At 37.3% G+C, this 15,958-nt stretch overlaps 1 non-coding gene across 1 annotated transcript; it reads left to right on the top strand.

Moving 5' to 3' along the window:
- The first annotated feature begins 12,408 nt into the window (after positions 1-12,408).
- Positions 12,409-12,515, top strand: LOC127237578 (U6 spliceosomal RNA). The gene has a single exon (XR_007835860.1). It is a non-coding gene; the product is annotated as a U6 spliceosomal RNA (small nuclear RNA).
- Positions 12,516-15,958: the final 3,443 nt, after the last annotated feature.

Here is a 15,958-nt window from a genome sequence, read left to right as displayed (position 1 = left end):
CCATTACCATCTTAGTCAGATCAGTTATTATTTCAACAGAAGATTAAGATGGGCAGTTGACCTTCTCTCATAGAAGGAGGCAGAGGGAGGATGATTAGAAGTTTATCTGAAATCCAGTTCCTCCCACACAATTGGATGTAGTTATGCCTACCGTTGTATGGTTTGGGGAGATTATAGATTATAAAGGGAGTGGAAAATTACCTAAAGGAGGAACTCCAGCTACTTAGCTGAGAAAGTGTCCACCAATCTGAGATGAAACATTTTGATGATACAGTAGTTTTAGGGTCACCCATGCTATTTTAAGTAACATATGGTCCTGTTTATCTGATAAGTTCAATGATTCATCAAGCTGGACTTGGGTGGAAACCTTGTCTGTCATTGGTATCCTACCTGGGGTGAGCAGGCATGTATTCATATCTCCCTAGGAAAAGTCAAACAACACAGCATAACTGAAATTTTACCCTTTGAACAATACCTCTCTAACCCTCTCCAACTTCTCATCCCCTGTCCATGGCCGTTCTGATCTCTGACTCCATAAATTCAACTTTTCAATTCCCAAGTGAGACCAAACAGTGTTCTTTCTTATTTATAGTTTATTTCCTTCATTGTGATTCACTCACCTGGGTTCACCCATGTTATAAAAAACAATTGACCTCTTTTTAAGCCTGAATAGTTTTCTATTATGTGTCCACTTTTTCTTTAAAAACAAAACAAACAAAACACACAGTGTTGGTAGTATAGTTTAGTCTTGAACTTACTGGATAGCTAAGAATAACCTTGAAGTGTTGATTATTATGCCTCCACTTACCAAGTTCTGTGTTATAGGTATGTACCATCATACTGAGTCCTATGCAGTTCTTGGAATTTAACTCAGGACTCTTTGAGATACATCTCTATTCCTATGTTGTCATTATCAGATTACCATTGATGGAGACTTCAGTTAATTCCATATATTGACTTTTATGAATTATACTGCAATAGTTCAAGTATGCAGATATCTCTTTCAAAATTTCATTTCTTTGGATGTATCCTCAGAATTGGGGGTGCTTGATCACATAGTGGTTTGATGTTTGAGGAACATCATTTTTCATAATGGCTCATCATAGTCAGTGTCCTATTGTGAAGAGACACCATGGCCACAGCAACTATTATAAAGTGAGGCACTGAGGCTCTTACTGTTTCAGAGGGTTAGTCCATTATCAGCATGGCAAGATGCATGCAGCATTGCAGGCAGGGATGGTGCTGGAGAAGGAGCACTCTATATCCGGATTATCAAGCAGCAGGGAAAGAGACGCAGAGTCTGAAACCTGGGCTTCTGAAACCTGAAAGGCTACTCCCAGTGTAACATTTCTTCCATCAAGGCTACACCTACCTTCAAAGAGCCACATTTCCTAATCCTTTCAAATAGTGCCAATCCCTAGGCATTCAAATATATGAGCCTAAGGGACCATTCTTATTCAAACTACCACATGGCTGAACTAATCAATATGCATTCCTACCAAAAGTATTGGCTGTAATTTCAATTCTGGGGAGGCTGAAGCATCATAAGTTTGAGTCCAGTGTGGATATATTAGCAAGACAAAAGATAGATAATAGATAGATTATAGTTAGAGAGATGATAGAAGATAGATAGAAATAACTGGTGATAGGTAGATACATGCATGCATACATACATACATAGATCCAATGCTGCAGAACATTTCACATATACCCACCAACTTCTGGTATCTTTTGACTTTTGGACAATTGCCATTCTTAAAAGTACAGGTAGTTTTAATGATTATTAATGTTGCACATACACACACACACAGAGTTCATTTGTATATCATCCTTTAACAAATGGCTGTTTGGGTCATTTATCCATTTTTAATTGAGTTGTTTCCTTGATATTGAGTTGCCTGAACTTGATAAATATTTTGAGAGCAGTCCCTACCCAGTGTGGGGTTTGAAAACGCTTTCTGTAGTCTATATTCTTTCAATTTAGGTTTATGAGTTATTTCCATTGTTGCAGGCTTTAATGTGATGTTGATGCCTTTATCTGTGTGTGCTTTTCTTGTTTGTATTTTCAGTGTCATACCCAAATAGATTTTTCCCAGACTGGTGCCAGGAAATTTTTTCTTCTACGTTTTCTTCAAATACTTTCACAGTTTTAGGACTTAGAAATTAATCTTTAGTACATTTTCAGTCCTTGTCTATGGTGTGACATAAAAATCTAATTATATTTTGTATGTGGATATTCTGTTTCCTAAGATCATCCAGTAAATAAGCTGTCCTTTTCTTATTAAATGTTTTTGACATCTTTATTAAAACTCCATTGACAATAAATATATTGGCCTGCTTCTGATCCCTATTTCATTTCACTGATCTATGTCTTCCATGTCAATATCATGCTGCTTTGATGGGTATAGCTTTCTAATACATTTTAACGATAGGTAGTATGATATTTATTACATTGCTACTTTTAATCAATGATTATTGCAGCTTTTCAGGGTCCTCCCTGGCTCAGTGGTTACATATAAACTCTAGGCTTCTCCTTTCCTTTTCCTCTCTTTCCTTTGTCTTTGGTGTTGGGTTCTTAAGCTTTTTGAGACAAAGTTTTGCTCTCCAGCCTAAGTTGGCCTCAGACTCATTATCTTCCTAATTTAGACTCTCAATGTTTGGAGTACAGGTCTTTGGCTCTATGCCTTGCGTTATATGTTTGCAGGTGCAGCCTGCTCCTTTGCAACTATCTTCATATGGATTTTTGTCCTTCTTTCTGCAAATGAAGCATACGGCATCCATTGATTTGTTTATGTTAAACTGTCCTTGTGTTCTAGGAGTGTCTTTCAATCTGCAGTTATTAGACTTTGGCATTCAAGTCATGATAGACTCATAAATTTATGAGAGTTTGGAAGAACTACTTCCTCATCAGCTTTTTTGAAACATTTTAAGACTGGTGTTTGGAAACTTTCATGTAGAAAGCCATTTATTCTTGGGTTTTTTATTTCTTAATAAGGGATACTTATTACTGATGCAGTCTCCTTATTTTTTGTTAATCATATCTCATTCTGATAGCAAGATCATCTACTGATTTGAAATGCCCAGAAGCACATGAAAATTGCTGGCCATTTGAAATAGCATGTGCACATACAAAGTCAATTGTACAAAACTTTGTTTCACTGTTTGCTCTTTGCCTTTCAATTTTACATTGTTCAGTATATGGAACTTGGAAACCAGTTGAGCATAAACACAATTTTGGAATGATTCAACAAAGAAATATAAACATGCTTTATACTGTGATTCATTTTCTAAGTTACCAAAAAATAATGTTTATCAAATTGATTCTTGCACAGCCTTGCAACATGCTTAACAGACAGTACAGCTATAGATTACTATGGTTGTATCTTCAGGTCCTGAAATCTTGTCTGGTGTTAAGTATCATGGCATTAATTGAGGAGAGTGGAGCCTGTAAAGTTACAATATTTTGCATAAATCAACAATTTATTTGGCTCATGCTATTGCCACCTAAGCTCAGTGGAACATTTTTTCCAGTTCTAGCTGGACCCTTTCATACAACTGTGATCAGTGGCACATTAGCTTTGTCAGCAAGGTCAGAAATGATGACCTTGACTACACTCCCTGTCACAGGTGGGTCCTCAGGATAACTTGTACAATCTCATGAGTGCTGTGGTGAGTACTTACCCACATCATTTTGCCACATTACCCATCAAAACAATTGAAAAGATGAACCAAAGATAAAGAATTCAAAACTGCACTTCCCTCTAAATGAGATCTGCAAAATCACTTAGCTAAGAGCATAGACTAATGGATATATGAGCACCACAGCTAATATACACAACTAGCACAATGTTCGGCTTCACTGAATTCAATAAACCCCATACTAAGATTATCTTAATTAATCAGGTAAGGCAGGATGAGGAAAAACCTCAGTTATAATCATTCTATTTTATAAATTTAATGGAATTGAAATCTTAGGGGGAAATGCTAAGTCCTTTCAATTGCTTATATTTTTGGGGCCAGGTGAGCCTTCCGCAACACCTTGCCTAATTGCTATTTCTGCATGTCTACTTGACAGAACCTAGAATCACAAAGGAGATAAACCTCAAGGTATGCCTGTTCTAGGTCATCTGGATTAGCTTACATGCGGTGGACAGCCTCATCCTGAGTGCCCAACAAACAGAGGTCAGGACTGGCACTCTATCATGTATCACTTTTCATTTCTGACTAGATGACGTGTGACCAGCTGCCTCAAGCTCCTGCTGTCATGACTTCCCCCATTATGTTGGACTACACCCTTGAGTTGAAAACTTCCTTCCTTCCTTAAGTTGTTTTCCTCAGGCATTTTGTCACAACAGTGACCTGTAAGTGTGCTCAGTGCTTCCTAAAGGCAATGCCAAAAAAAAAAAAAAAAAATACAGCAACAGTGTTTGGTGTTAACAGGTGGGTTCTCAAAACCCCAGGGATAGCATGTGTAACCAGAGATAGACATAGACATAGACATAGGTAACCAAGGATCAAAACCAAGGCCTTCCCATGCTAGACAAGTGATCTAGCACCAAGCCTCACCCTCAGAATGAAATTAGAAACTATTTTCAGTTTTGTTTTTAATTTTGTGTTCATGGGTGTTTTGCCTGCATGTATTTCTGTACATCATGTACATGTCATGTCCAAGGAAGACAGAAAAAAAAGTCAGATCCCCTGAAACTACAATTACAGCAAGATGTCAGCTGTCTTGTGGGTATTGGGGATACAAGCCCTGACCCTCTGGAAGCAGCCCTATCTACAGCCCCTCTTAAGAACTATCTCTAAAACATTCTCATGTGTCAAGAAATGAAATACTTGGTTCTAACGTTTTGTACTTTGTCCTAGATGCTGGCTGGAGTTAGGGCTTCATTCCAGACTCCGGGAAAAGTCATTTGTTCAGATTAAGCATCTGATGTATTTCACCTATATTTCCATGACAAACAAGATGATGCCTGAAATAAGTGTTTAATAATCTATTTCTACAACACAAAACTCTGTTCATCTCCTATGTGCCTAAAAGCCTGGTTGAAGTGGGAATCCACAAGTCTGTTTACCAACTGCCTGGAAGTGCTGTCTTGCTTTCCCTCTGCACAGACATGTGAAACACATGTTTCTACAAAGCTTGCCTTACATACATGTCACTCTGAATTCTCACTCTGTGGAGGTATTGACTTTGGCTATGTCATACCCTTGCTTTTTGCATTCAGGTTTAGATCTAACAATGCTAGATTCAACAGACAGATTTCCTAAATGTTCATATATGAACAGTTGTGGTAACACTGATCTCATTTGATTAACTTTGAAATATAAACTTAAAGGAGATATGCTGCTTGCCAGAGCTATAATTAGGATCTCATTCATCCCTCTAGTCATTTTACTAATTAAACACTACCTGATTTAATATCTGAATTTGCAAACTGGTTGCTAAATTATGATTTGTGAGTGACAAATTCTCATTTTAAGCTGGTGAAATGGCTCAGTGGGTAAAGTGCTTGCTGTCATGTCTGATGACCTGAGCCTCATCCCCAGGATTCACATGATGTAAAGAGAAAGTTATAGTATGACCTCCATAATTGTGTTATGATGTACATGTAGGCACGTACATATATACATACCAAATGGAATAACATTTTTAAAGTAAACTTTCATTTTTTAATTTTAATTTCTATTTCATGTGTGTGGTTGTTTTACTTGCATGTTTATCTGTGTACTCTGTGTGTGTGTTTGTGTGTTTGTGTGTTACCTACAGAGAGTTCAAATACTCTGGTCAGATTGGAGTTACAGACAGTTGTGGAGTATCCATGTGGGTGCTGAGAACTGAACCTGTGTTCTCTGTGAGAGCCAGTACTTTTAACTGCTGATCCATTTCTATAGCCCCCGATTTCATGTTTAATAAAGATGGCAAAAAGCCCACTGTTTACTACATATCAGGGCTTCAGTTATTTTTACTTTACTTGAAAATACTTACATATTAAATAACAAAGAACAACAAAACAAATCAAACAGAAAACAAAACCTAGATTCAAAGTGTATGTATTTATGAATGTAGGTATCTGTAATTCAACTTTTAATAGACAGAATTTTATCAGCTTAGATTTAAGGTATTTGAAGTAAAAAGCCAAACACTGATTTCAAAGTCATATTTTTTGACTAAATATAGTATTTAAGTTAAATTTTATGAACATTTTATTATACATAACCTTTAGGAGGTAATTCTCATCATCAATATCAAAACTTTCTAAGTATTCTCATTTCAGACTAGGACCCAGCATAACCACTTGCTCATTGGTTTTAGTTTGTTTGCTTGCTTTTTATTTCTTGGTTTGTTTGTTTTTTAATATTGAAAATTGGATTTACTTAGGAGACCAATAACTCTTAGAAGCTAGAACTGCTGCTACCCATCTGCCATACCAGCATTGTAGCCTTGGGAAGGGTAGCAACTTGAGGGAAACCTGGGCTACACAGGGAGGTGTAGCACAAATAACATAAACCCAGAGACAGATATTCAAGGTGAAGATCAGAGAAGAAAAGCAGCCAAGTTACCAGAGAGCTCTTGCCTCTAACATGGCTGAGGCGATCCTGACCTCAGAGCCTACTCTAAGACCCTACCTCTGTCTTATATATTTTCCTAGTGCTGGGATAAAAGGTGTGAGCTCTGTTTCTCTTTTAGACTGATTCACTCACATAGCCCCAGGTGGTCTTGAACTCACAAAGATCTATCTGCCTCTGTTTCCTAAATCCTGGGATTAAAGGTGTGTGCCACCATTGCCTGGCCTTTATAGCTATGGCTACCTTTGCATTCTGATCTCTAGGCAAGCTTTGTTAGAGCATACACAATATATAACCACAGGGAAGTAGGGAGACTTTCTCAAAACAGAAAAATAAAAGTTTACAGGTAGAGAGTAGAAAGGGGACAAACTGGATAAAGAAAAGTGAGGTCTTAGAGATAGTAATATAAACATAAGATAATCCAACAGAGAAACAATTATACAAAGCAGTGTCCAACTCCAAACCTTAGCAGCATAATTTAAATTTGCAATTATCAGAATATTATTCTGAATTAATTTTAATTGTCAACTTGACACAACATAGACTCACCTGGAGAGAAAATCTCAAAGGGAAATTATCTAGATCTAGGTGGCTTATGGGCATGTCTGTGGGGGAATGGTTTGATTGTTAATTGATATAGGAAGACCCAGCCTACTATGGGCAATACCATTCCCTAGGCAGGGGTTCCTACTATGGACAGTAACATTCCTTATGCAGGGGACTGGGGAGCTTCACTAAGGGCAGTAACATTCCCTTAACAAGAGGTTTCTACTATGGGCAATTCCATTCCCTAAGCAGGGGGTCCTACTATGGGCAGTACCATTTCCTAGGCAGGGGAGTTCTACTATGGGTAATAGCATTTTCTAAGCAGGGGGTTGTACTATGGGCAGTAAGATTACCTAGGCAGGGTGTCAGGAAACAAACAAGCAGGCAAGGATTGCCAATTCTCACCTTCTGCTCTTGACTATAAGTGTGATGTGACTAGCTTATTGAATTTCTGCCTTGACTTCTCCAAATTGATGGACTGTGACTTGGAATTGTAAATTGAATAAGCCATTTCCTCTAAATTTTTCTTTTTGTCAGGCTGTTTGTCACAACAACCGAAATGGAACTAGGACAGTAACTTTAAAGTAATTACTATATGTGTGTGGTCACTGTGATTTTTCTTCTTTAAAATGACTTATTTTCATGCCATGGCAATATCAGAGAATATAATGTCAAACAAACATTTCTATGTGTACATGATAAGCCAACTACACCATCACAATGACTTTGAACTCTTTATCACAAAGATGCATTGGGTACATTTTTTATAAACTGGGATACTAAATAATAGATTGGGTCTAAAAGTAATTTGTGTTTTTTCTGATCTATCTCTTCCCAAAACAATCTGCATTCAAAGTACCTAATACATTACACTACAAATTTAATTCTTAACTCTAACTCATTTGTGTTAGAAGTAGGACGCTGGTACCCTTGTGTTTTCTTTCAACATTTTGTCTTTCATCCTCATCAAACACAGAAAAAGAAGAGAGATTTGTCAGTGTTGCTCCATCTGCTTAGGATACCAACCACTCTAATTTATTAAATTATGAAATTTTCATTAAATAGAAGTAAACTCTTATCTAAATTCTGAAAGAATCAGTCTTATAAAGACCCTGGCAATAATCTCCCATGCCTTGTTCTGAATAAGACATTTTTTCAACCAGTAAACCATGCTACAATTTGCTACAATAATAATGCAGGCCAGCAATCAGGCAAACAATTTTGAGCATTGTTTGACTGAGAAACAGGTAACTTTTGGTTTTGTTGTCTTTCTTTTTTCTGATGTCATGGTGGGAATACAGAAAGATGACAATCTCTCTAATTATGTATACCTATGACTTAAGTTCTTATATATTCTAATTAAGTAAACGATCTGAATAATATCAACAAATGAAGAGATGGGCAAATGGTTTAGTCAGTGAAGCATTTGCATGTTAGGAGTTCTAGCACCAAGATTAAAGGTGCAGGACCATGACTGTGATCCTGGTGCTGGGAAAGTGGAATCCAGAAGATCCCTAGGGCTTAGATGTATCTGCCATGTCCAGATTCAGAGAAAGAGACTCCAACGGAGAGTAACTAAAGTTGACACTCAGTATTGATGTCTGGCCTGCACACACACACACACACACACACACACACACACACACACAAACACTTTTTTTTGTGACTCAGTGAGTCATTTATTCTGGGACCCAACATATGAAAAATAGAAATAGTTATCAGTTGTCCAATGTGGTGATACATTGTTTTTGATCTAATAAAGCTTCCCTAGAGATCAGAATGCGAATTTAGCCATGGTCCTAGAGGGCAAGCAGTGGCAGTACACACCCTTGATCCCAGCACTAGAGAGGTATATAAACAGGAGCAGGGTTTTGGAGTGGTCAATCCAGCCACATTGAGGACAGGATCAAATTGTCCCAGAATTGATAGAAGTAAAAGCTCTCTAGTGGTTTTACTGCTTTGCTTTCCTGATCTTCAGCTTGAACCCCAATATCTGTCTCTGTGCTTTTATTATTCGTGATATATATTGATGCCCAAAACAAAGGTATGAATTCACAGAAAAGCCCCCTGCCTGTTGTAGCTTTGAAGCCAGCCACCCAGGCTGGAGTCTCCTGCTGGTATTCCAGCCACACCAGCTAGATTTTCATTTGCTTTTTCCCCAAGCCTCTGAAAAAATTTTGGTTTTTCCTATTGTACCCTCTCTAAGCAGTCTTCAGCTGACACACAAACTCCAAAATCACCTGGGATTCAAACAACACAGGACTTACCCACCCTTGACCAGCTGGCTCTGCCTTCAGGATGCAGCCTTCACACATTTTCTTCCACACAATCCCATATGCAACTTTCAACAACAGGCTCTCATGCTCTCTTGCTCTTGCTCTCTCTCTCTCTCTCTCTCTCTCTCTCTCTCTCTCTCTCTCTCTCTCTCTCTCTTTCTCTCTCTCTCTCCTCCCTCCATGTCCTGGCTTTGTACCTCACAGCTGTTTTGATGCTTAGGACATAGTTGGAGAAGTAGGAAAGAAAACTGAGTCATTTACTAAAGTTATATGGGACCCAAAGGAAGACTTTATGGATTTATTACAAAGACTGGCAACAGTGATAAATAGAATGGTACTAGATTCAGAAGCTAGACAAATAATAATTGAATCTTGTGCTTTTGAAATGCTAACTTTCAAGCTATAAGGATAATTAAGCCTTTAAAGGCAAGGTCAGCACCTTTGGAGGAATGTATCTGAGATACAATCAATATTGAATCTCATAACCATGATGTTGCATGAATAAGAGAGGTGATTTCAAGAGATTTGAAGAAAAAATAGAAATGTCAAATATTTTAGTTGTGGCAAACAAGGATACCTTTAAAAGGGATTGTAAACAGGGCATTCCTAGAGACAATATTTTTTCTAAGCATAATCCAAACAGAACACCCCTCCCTTCTAGATTATACAAGTGTGGAAAAGGCATGCACTGGACTAATGAATGTAGGTCAACAAGAGACACTCAAGGTAGTACTTTGCCACTGGGAAACTCTTCTTCGTGGCCTCTTGAAGACCTCTATCCCAAATGTACTTCAGTAATTTTCTGTCATTGTAGAGGAAACTTCTTAATATTGCAGTGGATAATAAAAGAGCTTTAGAAGCTAAAACAAGAAATTCAAAAAAAACATAAATAAAATTGATAAAGATTATATTAGGAACTTTCCCAAAATTAGGATTCGGGAAAGTTTTTGGTTTTGTCTTTTCAAAAATATAAAACAACCATCTTAAAGAATTTAAACAATTTTGCACAAATAAGCATCCAAAGAAGGGAGAACTATCCTGTAAAAAAAAAAAATACCAAGGAATAATCTGACCTAATTCAGTCTCTGAAATCTCCAAAAAGAAGATGGAACCCCACAACAATGATTCCACCAGGACTATGATGACAATGCTAAGCTGAAAACACCAACTAAAGGTCAACTTTGGACTACAAACTGTTCAGAACAATTTTGAGGTGACTATCTGAGATGATGCCGTCTCACTAGACAGGACTTGAGACAAGCCCTGTACTTTCTTTCCCATTATGTAGAGACTGAACAAAAATGATACAGCTACCTCTCCCTGGAATTGACAATTAATCATTTTTTTTTTCTTTTCAGTATCCCCGAAAGATTCCATCACTCCCAGACAGCAGGAAGTAATTTAAAATCATAATGCTTACATTCCAAAGAGGTGGAGTGGGTGGTATTTGGTTGATCACTGGTTTATCGATTGTTCACTGGGTCATTGTTTAAGGGGATGGGTTACAAGTTGTCAGGAAAAAAGCTTTTAAAAAGGAGATAGATTCAAGGTTATTGTAAAAAAAAAAGCAGCTACTAGTTGCAAATGTTTTACTTAAGATTGGAATTTTGTATAATGTATATAAATTTTATATATTGACACAAATTTGAGATTAATTTGTTAAAATATACTGTACATATGTTTCTAATATGCTTCAAGGTATTGTACCTACACAGCTCCTTTAACAATGTAATGCTAAGAAAAAAAGAACATAATTCAACTTTCTAGTCCTTGAAAATTATTATTAGCAACTATATAAGGTAATAATGAAATGCAGGCTAGTAATTAGTTACCTACTACAATCAAACTTATAGTCACATTAAGTATGTTTTCAGGGTAAAACAGAGATATATTTTAGAAAGACAGGTCATATTCAAACACTTCATAGATCTACAGAATATGGAATTTAAGATGTTTTAATAACATAGGTTCTTTCTTCTATGACAATGAGACATATCTGCTCCTGGCAGCACCAATCTACTATAGAGAAGATGATGGGCATCTAAAGAGCTCCACATAGAGTTTACTTTCTTTGTAGCAAAGGTAAGCCAGTGGATAAGAAAATGCCCTTGCCTCAACTGCTGAAAATATGCTGTCCAAACTGGATAAACAGGACACAAAAGAGAGTGACTACAAAACCTTGCCAGAACAATGAAGGACAGACCTTCAAAAGTCCTGCTTCATAGAAAAGTCTGTTGAATATTCTAGGCCTTTAGGCTGAAGACGGATGCCCCAACATTGCAGAGCAACCTTGGGTGACTGTCCAAGCAGCCAGCAGTTTTTGTCATTTCCCACATTTATTGGAAATTGCTTCCTCGTACTTCCTACTTACTCAGATAATATTATTTCCTTCTCGTGTGTCTCTGAGGGAGTTGAAGACTAGATATATTTAGTTTTCCTTGTTTACCAGACTCAGAAAAGAAACTCACTAAAGACATGTAAAGTGTAGGAGGTTGAGAGACATTAAAACATAATTTGATAATGCAGACCAGAATAAAAAAGTAAATTAGACTCACCAAGATAGAGTAGATAAAAACATATTTTCCCTGAATTTGCCAAATGCAAATGGACTACTAATTGTTGATGTAGTTATTGCCTGTATATATTGTATATAGAAATTGTACTTACTGTACATTTTTTATTACTTATAGCCTACTTTTTTGCATTTGACCAAAAAAATGAGAATTGTGGTAATATGTTACAGACCTTTAATCCCAGCATTAGAGAGGTATATAAGACAGGAGCAGGGCCTCAGAGCTGGAATTCATTCTTGGGCAATTAGTCTTTAGGCAAGTTGAGGAAAGGATTCCCCCGAGCCTTGGAAGAGGTAAAAGCTCTCTGGTGACATGGATGATCTGCTTTTCTGATCTTCAGCTTGACCCCTAATATCTGTCTCTGGGTTGTTAATATTTGTATTACAGTCCAGCTAACTCTTTACTAACTGTGTGATTCTAGGAACAGAAAGCTCCAACTAGTGCTCTCTTTGGCAGCACATACACTAAAACTGGAACAATACAGAGAAGATAAGCATGGCCCCAGCGCACGGATGATACACAATTTTGTGAAGCGTTCCATATTTTTATAAGAAACATACTGAACACCAAATAGACTGGACCAAAGAGAAAAGACCCCTTGACACATAATAATCAAAACACCAAACATACAGAATAAAGAAAGAATATTAAGAGCAGTGAACGAAAAAGGACAGGTAACATTTAAAGGCAGAACTATCAAAATTATAGCTGACTTCTCCATGGAAACTCTCAAGGCCAGAAGGTCCTGGATAGATGTTCTACAAGTACTAAGAGTCCACGAATGCCAGTCCAGGCTACTATACCCAGCAAAATTCTCAATCACTATAGATGGAGAAAACAAGATATTTAATGACAAAGCCAGATTTCACAATATGTATCTATAAATCCAGCCCTACAAAAAGTTCTGGAAGGAAACTCCAACCCAAGGAAGTTAACTACACTCACAAAGATATAGGCAATAGATAATCCCACTTCACCAGAAACCAAGAGTAAAGCAGGGCAAATGTATTCACAGTACCACTGCCAACAACAAATCTAAAACAAACAAGAATTAACAATCAATGGGCCTTATTTTCCTCAACATTAATGGTCTTAACTCGCCTATAAAAAGACACAGGCTAACAGAATAGATACGAAGACAGAATCCATCCTTCTGGGGCCTACAAGAAACACATCTAAGCTTCAAAGACAGACATTACCTCAGGATAAAGGGTTGGGAAAAGATCTTCCAATCAAATGGACCCAAGAAGCAAGCAGGTGAGCTATCCTAATATCTAACAAGTTAGACATCAAACAAAAATCAATAAAAAGAGATGAAGACAGTCATTTCATATTCATCGCAGGAGAAATCCATCAACACAAAGTCTCAGTTCTGAACATCTATGCCCCTAATACAAAGTCACCCACATTCATAAAAGAAACACTACTAAAACTCAAAGCTCACAAAAAACTTCACACACTCATAATGAGAGAATGCAATACCCCACTCTCACTGCTAGACAGGACCACCAGCCAGAAACTCAACAAAGAAAGAAAAGAACTAACAGATGTCTCGGTTGGGTTTAACAGACACCTATAGAACATCCCATCCAAACATAAAAGAATATACCTTCTCTGTTCCACATGGAACCTTCTCTAAAATCGACCACATACTAGGGAACATAACAAACCTCAACAGACATTAAAAAGCAAATGGAATAGTCCCCTGTATCTTATCAGACCACCATGATTTAAACTTGGAATTCAACAACACAAATCACAGAAACCCTACAAACACATGGAAACTGAACAATGTGCAATTGCACCATACCTGGGTCAAAGAAGAAAGAATAAAAGTAATTAAGGACTTCCTAGAATTGAACAAGAATGAGGATACAACACATCGGAACATATGGGACACCTTGAAAGCAGTGCTACGAGGGAAGTTCATTGCACTAAGTGACCATATGAAGAAAACAGAGGATAATCACATTAGAGAATTCACAGTACAACTAAAATCCTTAGGGGGAAAAAAGCAAACTCACCCACAAGGAGTAGACACCAGGAAATAATCAATTTGAGGGCTGAAATCAATAAAGTAGAAACCAGGAAAACAATAGAAAAAAATTAATTCAACAAAGAGTTGGTTTTTCAAGAAAATCAACAAGATAGGCAAAACTTTATCCAAACTAACTAAAAGGCAGAGAGAGAACATGCAAATTAAGAAAATCAGAAACAAAAAGGGGGACCTAACAATGGACACTGAGAAAATCCAGACAATTTTCAGGTCATAATTTGAAAAGCTGTACTCCACAAAATTTGAAAATTCAAAGGCAATGGAAAAATATCTGGATAATTATCAATTACCAAAATTAAATCAAGAACAGATAAGCAAATTAAATCGACCTATAATGCTAGTGAAATAGAAGCAGTCATCAAAAGCATCCCAAACAAAAAAAGCCCAGGGCCAGATAGCTTCAGTGCAGAATTCTACCAGAAATTCAAAGAAGAGCTAATACCAACACTCCTCAAATTGTTTCACATAATAGAAGCAGAAGGTTCATTACCAAACTCTTTTTATGAGACCATAATTACCTTGGGACCCAAGCCACATAAAGACACAACTAAGAAAGAAAACTATAGACAAATATCCTTCATGAACATTGATGCAAAAATACTCAATAAAATACTGACAAATAGACTCCAATCATCCACCATGACCAAGTAGGCTTAATCCATGGGTTGCAGGGAGAGTTCAACATATGAAAATCTATATACAAGAACATACTTCAATGTAATAAAAGCAATATACAGCAAACCAACTGCCAACATCAAACTGAATGGAGAGAAACTTAAGCCAATTCCTCTAAAATCAGGAACAAGACAAGGCTGCCCTCTCTCTCCATATCTCTTCAATATCGTACTGGAAATTCTAGCTAATGCTATAAGACAACAAAAGGAAATCAAGGGGATCCAAATTGAAAAGGAAGAAGTCAAACTGTCTCTATCTGCAGATGATATGACAGTTTACATAAGCGACCCAATAAACTCTACCAGGGAACTCCTACAGCTGATAAACACCTTCAGCAAACCAGCAGGATACAAGATAAATTCAAATAAATCAGTAGCCCTACTTTTTCAGACGACAAAGAGGCTGAGAAAGAAATCAGAGAAACATCCCCCTTTACAATAGCCACAAGCAACATAAAGTATCTTGGGGTAACGCTAACCAAACAAGTAAAAGACCTATATAATAAGAACTTTGTGGCTCTAAAGAAAGAAACTAAAGCAGATACCAGAAAATGGAAAGATCTCCCATGCTCTTGGATAGGTAGGATAAACAGTAAAAATGGCAATCTTGCCAAAAGCAATCTACAGATTCAATGCAATCCCCCATTAAAATCCCACCACAATTCTTCACTGACCTTGAAAGGATAATAATCAACTTTATATGGAAAAACAAAAGACCCAGGATAGCCAAAACAACCCTATACGATAAAAGAACTTCAGGAGGCATCACCATTCCTGACTTTAAGCTCTACTACAGAGCTATAGTTCTGAAAACAGCCTGGTATTGGCACAAAAATAGACAGGTAGACCAATGGAATCGAATTGAAAATCCTGATATTAACCCACGCACCTATGAACACCTGATTTTCGACAAAACAGCTAAAATTATACAATGGGGCAAGGACAGCATCTTCAACAAATGGTGCTGGCACAATTGGATGAGGGTGTGTAAAAGACTACAGATAGACCCATTTCTGTCGCCATGCACAAAACTCTAGTCCAAATAAATCAAAGACCTCAACATCAATCCAGCCACATTGAACCTCTTAGAAGAGAAAATAGGAGGTACCCTTGAACAAATTGGTATAGGAGACTGCTTCCTGAACATAACTCCAGGGCACAGACACTGAGATTGACAATTAATAAATGGGACCTCTTCAAACTTAGAAGCTTCTGTAAGGCAAAGGACACAGTGGACAAGACCAAACGACAGCCCACAGA

The sequence above is a fragment of the Phodopus roborovskii genome, unplaced genomic scaffold (assembly GCF_943737965.1).
Source record: "Phodopus roborovskii unplaced genomic scaffold, PHOROB, whole genome shotgun sequence".
Taxonomy (NCBI): domain Eukaryota; kingdom Metazoa; phylum Chordata; class Mammalia; order Rodentia; family Cricetidae; genus Phodopus; species Phodopus roborovskii.
The sequence above is the reverse complement of the archived record's forward strand: the minus strand, read 5'-3'. Positions and strand labels throughout refer to the sequence as shown.